Genomic DNA, 6589 nt, shown 5'->3' on the forward strand with positions numbered 1-6589 from the left:
ATAAGATATTAGATTGCTATGCTAAATGCTCTCTAAAATGTCTATAGGTTAAATGCATACAAGTTTTCAGGATCTGGATTATGAAGAAATGGGCTCTATTTATAGGAAAAATGGAGCAATGGATGGTTGAGATTGAGCAATCTCAACATGGGTCAAGATTGAATGATTTCAAATCCATGTGAGGGCTTTCAACCCAATCCTAGGATGACATGTGTCAATGTGAGATATGTCGAGAGGAGAGGGAATAAGCATTAAATGCTTGACATGACCTTGGGAGTTAAGGTCAAGGTTAGTTGAATGAATAAACTCTTTATTCAAAGAATAAAAGCTTGTATCCAATGGATAAACTCTTGTGCAAAGGCAAAAGGGATAAACATGGTCAAAGCAATAAATGCTTGGGGAGACAAGTTGAAATAACCATAAATGGTTATGTAAGAGCCATTAATGGTCATGTAAGAGCCATTAGTGGTTTTGGAAGACTTTGGAGGTTAAATTGTTGAACACACAAAGCATTAAATGTTTTTCAAAGACTTTGAACTCTTTAAGAAGTGACTCCATGTTGCTTAGGAATGTGACAATAATTAGGGGATGGATTAGGCTAATTAGGAAGGGTTTAGAAAAATCTAGAAGGAGATTAGAATTGCAAGTGGGTTTGGTGGGTGAGGGAAAATAAGATTTTTAATTAAAATAAATTAATTTATTTCAATAAATGTGTGCAAGTTGCATTTTTAGGAGAATGCAAGTGGGGGGGGGGGATAATGATTTAAATAAATGTTTAATTTAATTTATTTAAAAGAGGAATAAGGGGATTTAATTAAATAAATAGATTTTATTTATTTAATTGATTTGTGAACTTGGTTTAATGAATTAATTAAAATAAATTGAATAATTTATTTACTTAATAGGAGAATGTTTGAAGATGAATTAATTAAATATTAATTAATTAACTCATGGCTAGTGTATTTTTAATCAAATAAATAGCAAATATTTATTTAATTAAGTTGGACAGATTTGTGTGACTACATTTGCCCCTCTTTGAGACGGTGTGGTTTATCACGTCGTTTCAAAGAAAGAAAAACTGGTGTGAAGAAATGCCCCATAAAATGTAAATTTAGTGGGTGGTATGCCCCCTCGAGAGGTGGGCCGAAATTTTTTGAAAAATCGGGCGATCTCTCGAAAAAGAATGAAAATTGGTAGGGTGGTAGAAGAGAAGAAGTTAGCAATGCGGGTGAAAAATAGAAGAAATCGGGGGTAAAATGGAGAAATGGGAGGCTCGGGAAGTTTACGGGGACCATGGCGGCGAGCGAAGGAAAATTACGGTGATTGCGAAGGGTTTAAATGGAGAGAAAGGGGTGAAAACAGGATCATTTGTGACCACGACCAATGTGAAACTATAGCTCTGACAGTGACTTTTGAGAGGAGCGAGCAACAGTCAGGATGTCGGTACCAGTAGCAGAGCATCGTCTCGAACGAGTTCGTTGGTTCCAGCGGCCAGACGACTACGGATCAGCGGTACACAAATTAAAATTTTAATTTTTATGCATTTTTTATATGTTTTTTGCTGAGTCCAAGTTGAGTCGGAACAATAGTGCTGAAACTATGTTTTGGCACTATTGTGCCGCAATGGCGCTATTGAGGTGCTGTTTGAGCGTTTTTTAAAATTGTGGTGCTATTGTAGGCTAGTTTAGGCACGTTTGATGGATAAGCGCTATTGAGTGTTTAATTGAGCGTTATTGCTATGAATTAGCGCTATTGTGTTGTTGCTCTAGCGCTTTTGCAATATGAGCGCTATTGGATAGCTGATTGAGCGATTTTGTTAGGAGTTCAACGCTATTGTAGATAAGTAGCACTTTTGTGGGCAAAATAGCGTTTTTGTGTTAGGATAAAAGAGATGCCCCAGTTTGCGTGAATAAAATCTCCTGATGCCAATGATGAATGGATGGCGATGTGAAGTGGGAGTTGTTTTAAACCATAGCATCCTGATGAGACTTAGGCCATTTTTAGGATAAATGTTTGTTGAAGTCTAGGTTGCCATGATTGCTTACCTGTTGAGACCCGAAGATACTTGATCAAAGTATCGGTTGATAGTCTAGGTTTAAACTTAAGAAAGTTTGAAACAAAACAACTAATGATGATTGATGGATGCCCATGTGCAGGAGGATCTACGTGTGTTGCAATTACGCGAGAGACATCCGGCGACATAGGGGTTGCGGGATCATTTGACAGAGATAGAGATCGATTGTATTGCCGCGACTGGATTATATGATGTGATGCACATGCCCGTGATTCGGATGAATCACGGATTGATGACGGCATTAGCAGAGCGGTGGCACAGCAAGACGTGCACCATTCATCTAGCACAGGAGGAGATGACAGTGACCCTGGAGGATGTGTGGTGCATCCTGCGTATTCCGATTCGAGGGGAGCTGGTCACGTATGACAGATCATGGGGGACTCTAGTGGTTTAGAGGTTCTTCGATGAGGATGTGTTCATTGATGATGGCTCCATTGCGTGGGAGGAGATAGCTATTTTATACGAGCCTTTACCAGCAGTTCTATCAGGCATTGTGGGAGGACTACTGTGTCCAGACAGGCGATTACATGGTCTGGCCATGGGGTGGGGGCAGGTGATCGAGATGATATTTACTGAGGGGACCCGATTTGCTTAGGGGTCATGCGTGCTGGCGCACCTATATCAGGAGCTTCATTAGGTGGTTTAACATAGGAGGGATTCCTTAGTAGTGGGAGTGACGCTACTATATATTTGGGCATGGGAGCACCTACCAGTGACGCGACCAGTGAGTCTTAGGTTCTGCGCAGTGGATCAGTCATATATGTTTATGTATAGCGATATGATGAGTCAGCCCCACCTGGGGAAGTTAGAGTGGTGGCGGCAAGCATTAGATGATCTGGATGCAGTTATATGGTGACCATACCTGGAGTGCGAGCCCTGGGATGATGATGTGGAGGCACTGCCCTATGTGTTCATGACCCGATTCCTCATTAGGAGGACCTCATACCATGTAGAGAGACAGGTGTCGGGGAGAGTGATGAGGCAGTTTGGACAGTAGCAGGGACTGCCTAGTGGATCAGGGGAGTATGCTTGGGTGATACGGGAGAGATATGCATGGGGGCCAGTGTTGTCATATGACCAGGCACTGGCAGAGTTTCGGACGCTGCAAGCGAGGCCTTGGGACATGCGACCGAGGGTCGTGGATGCAAGGTATCAGATGAGTACACGCAGTACCGGGCGGTGCATTCGATTCTACAGATATCTGATCCAACAGAGCCGGTGCTCGATTTTGAGGATGAGAGGGGACGGAGACGGCGGAGGGCAGGAGGTCAAGGACCGATGGCAAGTGGAGGGAGAGGAGATGGTGGAGATGGTGGAGGAGGTGGTGGAGGAGGTGGTGGGTTGGAGATTCGGATTCAGCGGAGAGGGAGAGATGGACTGCCACTATGGATATCACAGGGATTGCTGATGCAGGGAGGAGTTAGACTAGGTGGTAGAGGTATGGAGAGGGAGATCCCAATGGACAGAGGGGAGAGAGCTACTGGAGAGGGTGATACAGGTGAGGCTGATATGGATACCGGGGAGGGAGCCACTGGAGATCTTAAGGATCATATGATAGCACATTTGCAAACCCGTGTAGAGGTTTTGGAGGCGGAGGTGGCAGCTAGGGATGTGCAGCTATTTGCATGAGAGTTAGAGCTAGATGTAGTGCTGTAGGAGAAGGATAGTGCAGTGGAGAGATTAGCAGAGCTGTAGGAGAGAGTCTGGGTTGGAGTAGGAGCACAGAGGCCTACGGGGGAGGTGATGAGGGAGATCTGGCGAGCACAAGCCGAGATAGATTACTGGCGGGGGTTATATGAGTAGGTGTTGCCAACTAGTTAGCGAGCACTTAGCTATTCACTGATGCGGCATGCCATATCAGAGCGATCACAGAGGGTGCAGAGCAGTGGGAGTGTGATGGGTCCTCTACAGAGGGTTAGATCAGGGGATGCAGGAGTGAGTGGGGGTTTGATGGGGCCTCCACGGAGAGATAGATCGGATGGTGCAGGGACCAGTGGGGGAGCAGGTGGCGATGGTGGTACAGCATCTGGTCAGAGTGGCATCTGAGAGAGCATTTTTGCATATATGTATTGTATCATTGTTTATTTTTGGACTGTATCTTGGATGGCTCTTGGTAGCCAATTTTGTAGACTTCATTGTACTCTGATATATGAGATGATATATATGAGGAGATCCCATATTTTGATGATATGCATTTGATATGTATGGATGTTATGCAGGATGATGAGTTTATGAGTTTATTGCTTAGATGGATACGTGTACATGTATGCATTGATGAGATGATTCCTATATGCATGTTTTTATGATGATTTATGATGTTGGATACTGACATATGAATGCAGGTTTATACATGTGTGCATGTTTTATTTTGATGTAATGCTTTATGTATGTAATGCCATGATGATGATGTATGCTTATGATGATTTATGAACAAGATTTTGGTGTTTCCTATTTTGATATAATGATGAGATAATGATATGTAGTGATGTTAATGCAATGTTTGAATGAATGATGTTATGTATGGATATGTATCTAGATGTTTTTAGATGAATGTAATATGGATAAACAAAAAGTAAAGTACAAATGTTTATATGATAATGTCTAAATGAATGCATATGTATAATGGACACATAAAATGATATGAACCAATGTTTTTTGGAAACAAATGGTTTTATGATTTTTAAATGCTTAAATATGATTAAGTAAAAAAGATAATGTGATGGTACTACAACGTATGTTTTAATAACTACACCTGAAGTTAATTAAAAAAGGATAATGAATGTAATGTAAATGAATCCGAACATGAGCATAATAAGATACTTTAATAATGAATGAATGAATGCACCCTTTAACTAATGAATAGATAAATGAATGTATGCAATGATAAAGGATAAAGGATAATGAAATGATGATGGATAATTGACACTAAATGAATGCATAGTAAATGGCTTAATACAATCAAGGACAATTTGATCTCATGAATGAATCTAATTATTTATGATTATGCAATGATGCAAATGATTAATGAAGACTAATGTCAATAAACTAAAGGAACTATATGCAATGTTAATTTGAAAATGGCATGAATGTACTTAATGCAAAATGCAACTAAATGTGATGATGATATGACCATGAGGAATGCAAGGTTTTTGAGACTTTGTATGATGCATTGATGATGTATCCGAGTACTCGGTCGTGATTGTATCCAAGACCAACTTAATGGTCACATTTGCATATAAATCCTACATATGAATGAGTGAATGGATGGGTGATATGCAACGGAATGCAATATATAAACAGATGAGATGAAATGACGATCCATAGTCCTTTATTTTCATCATTGAGCTTGAAAATGTTGGAAGAGAATACAAGCATCTTGACATAATGATTTAAGATGACCTGAGTATTTCTTACACGGATTTTATATAGCAAGTTAATACAAATGACTTGATATAAGGGTCAAGTCGACCAGAGTATTGCTTGTGGAACAAACAAGGATCATCTTCGTTTATGCATGACTTGGATCGTCCTCCTTGATCTTAGGTTGATCATATCCTGAGACAAGTGCATACCATAATAAGAGATAAAACCTTTATCCAAATTGGATGAGGAGGAACCAAAGAAAGAGCATTGTTCGTGCAAACAAAAATAGTATATACATAAAGAATAAAGAATATGGATCCTTGGTAATGTTTCATGCTCATATGGTCGAGGTATACGCTGTAGTCAGCAAGCCGTAATGATCTATGACTCCATTTTGCATAAGATCACGTAGCTTAGTGAACTTCCGACGTAGACAACATTAGGACATGCCCCAGAACTTCATCGGAATAATGCTCAGACGACACACAAACAATGCGGTAGGAACCTGATATAGATAAATGAATGAATTACTCACAAATCAACCAAGTATTTGATAGTTGAACACAATTTTCTTGTCAAGGAAAACGTCATTTTGTCTTTGTTTTGGTAAGGAAGGATGCATCCTTGTTGAAGACAGTTTAATTGTCGATGTTGATTGTTTGGTCAATTTTGAGAAGTGATCATCATGCGAGTATTTTGTTCAATGTTTGTTTAGTATCTACTTGGATGAGTATGCTCAATGTGTTGCCATGTTTTTGTGTGATTTTCTATGTTTTCCGTTGTTTTGGGATTTTGTGATTTTGAATGTTTTTGGTTTTTGCGAGGTAGTTTTGAATGTTTTTGGATTTTGTGAGACAGTTTTGAATGTTTTTGGATTTTGTGAGACAGTTTTGAATGTTGAACCCAATGAATCACAAGTAATGTAGAATCCACTTCCATCAACTAGATTTAAGGGCATTGCCCCCAAGTTAGACATGACTATGAAAAAGCGGGATGCAAGACGCATGAAGTACTTTCTTTGATTATAGATCAAATAACAAGCCATGGTTTGGATGGATGAATATGTGTATGTAATGAGTGTGATCGTAACGAGCCAGAAAGATAATGGAGCCATAGCCTTTACGAGTGGTGCCTGTTTGCTAGGTTTTCACC

Source organism: Cryptomeria japonica, chromosome 4 (genome assembly GCF_030272615.1).
Source record: "Cryptomeria japonica chromosome 4, Sugi_1.0, whole genome shotgun sequence".
Lineage (NCBI taxonomy): Eukaryota > Viridiplantae > Streptophyta > Pinopsida > Cupressales > Cupressaceae > Cryptomeria > Cryptomeria japonica.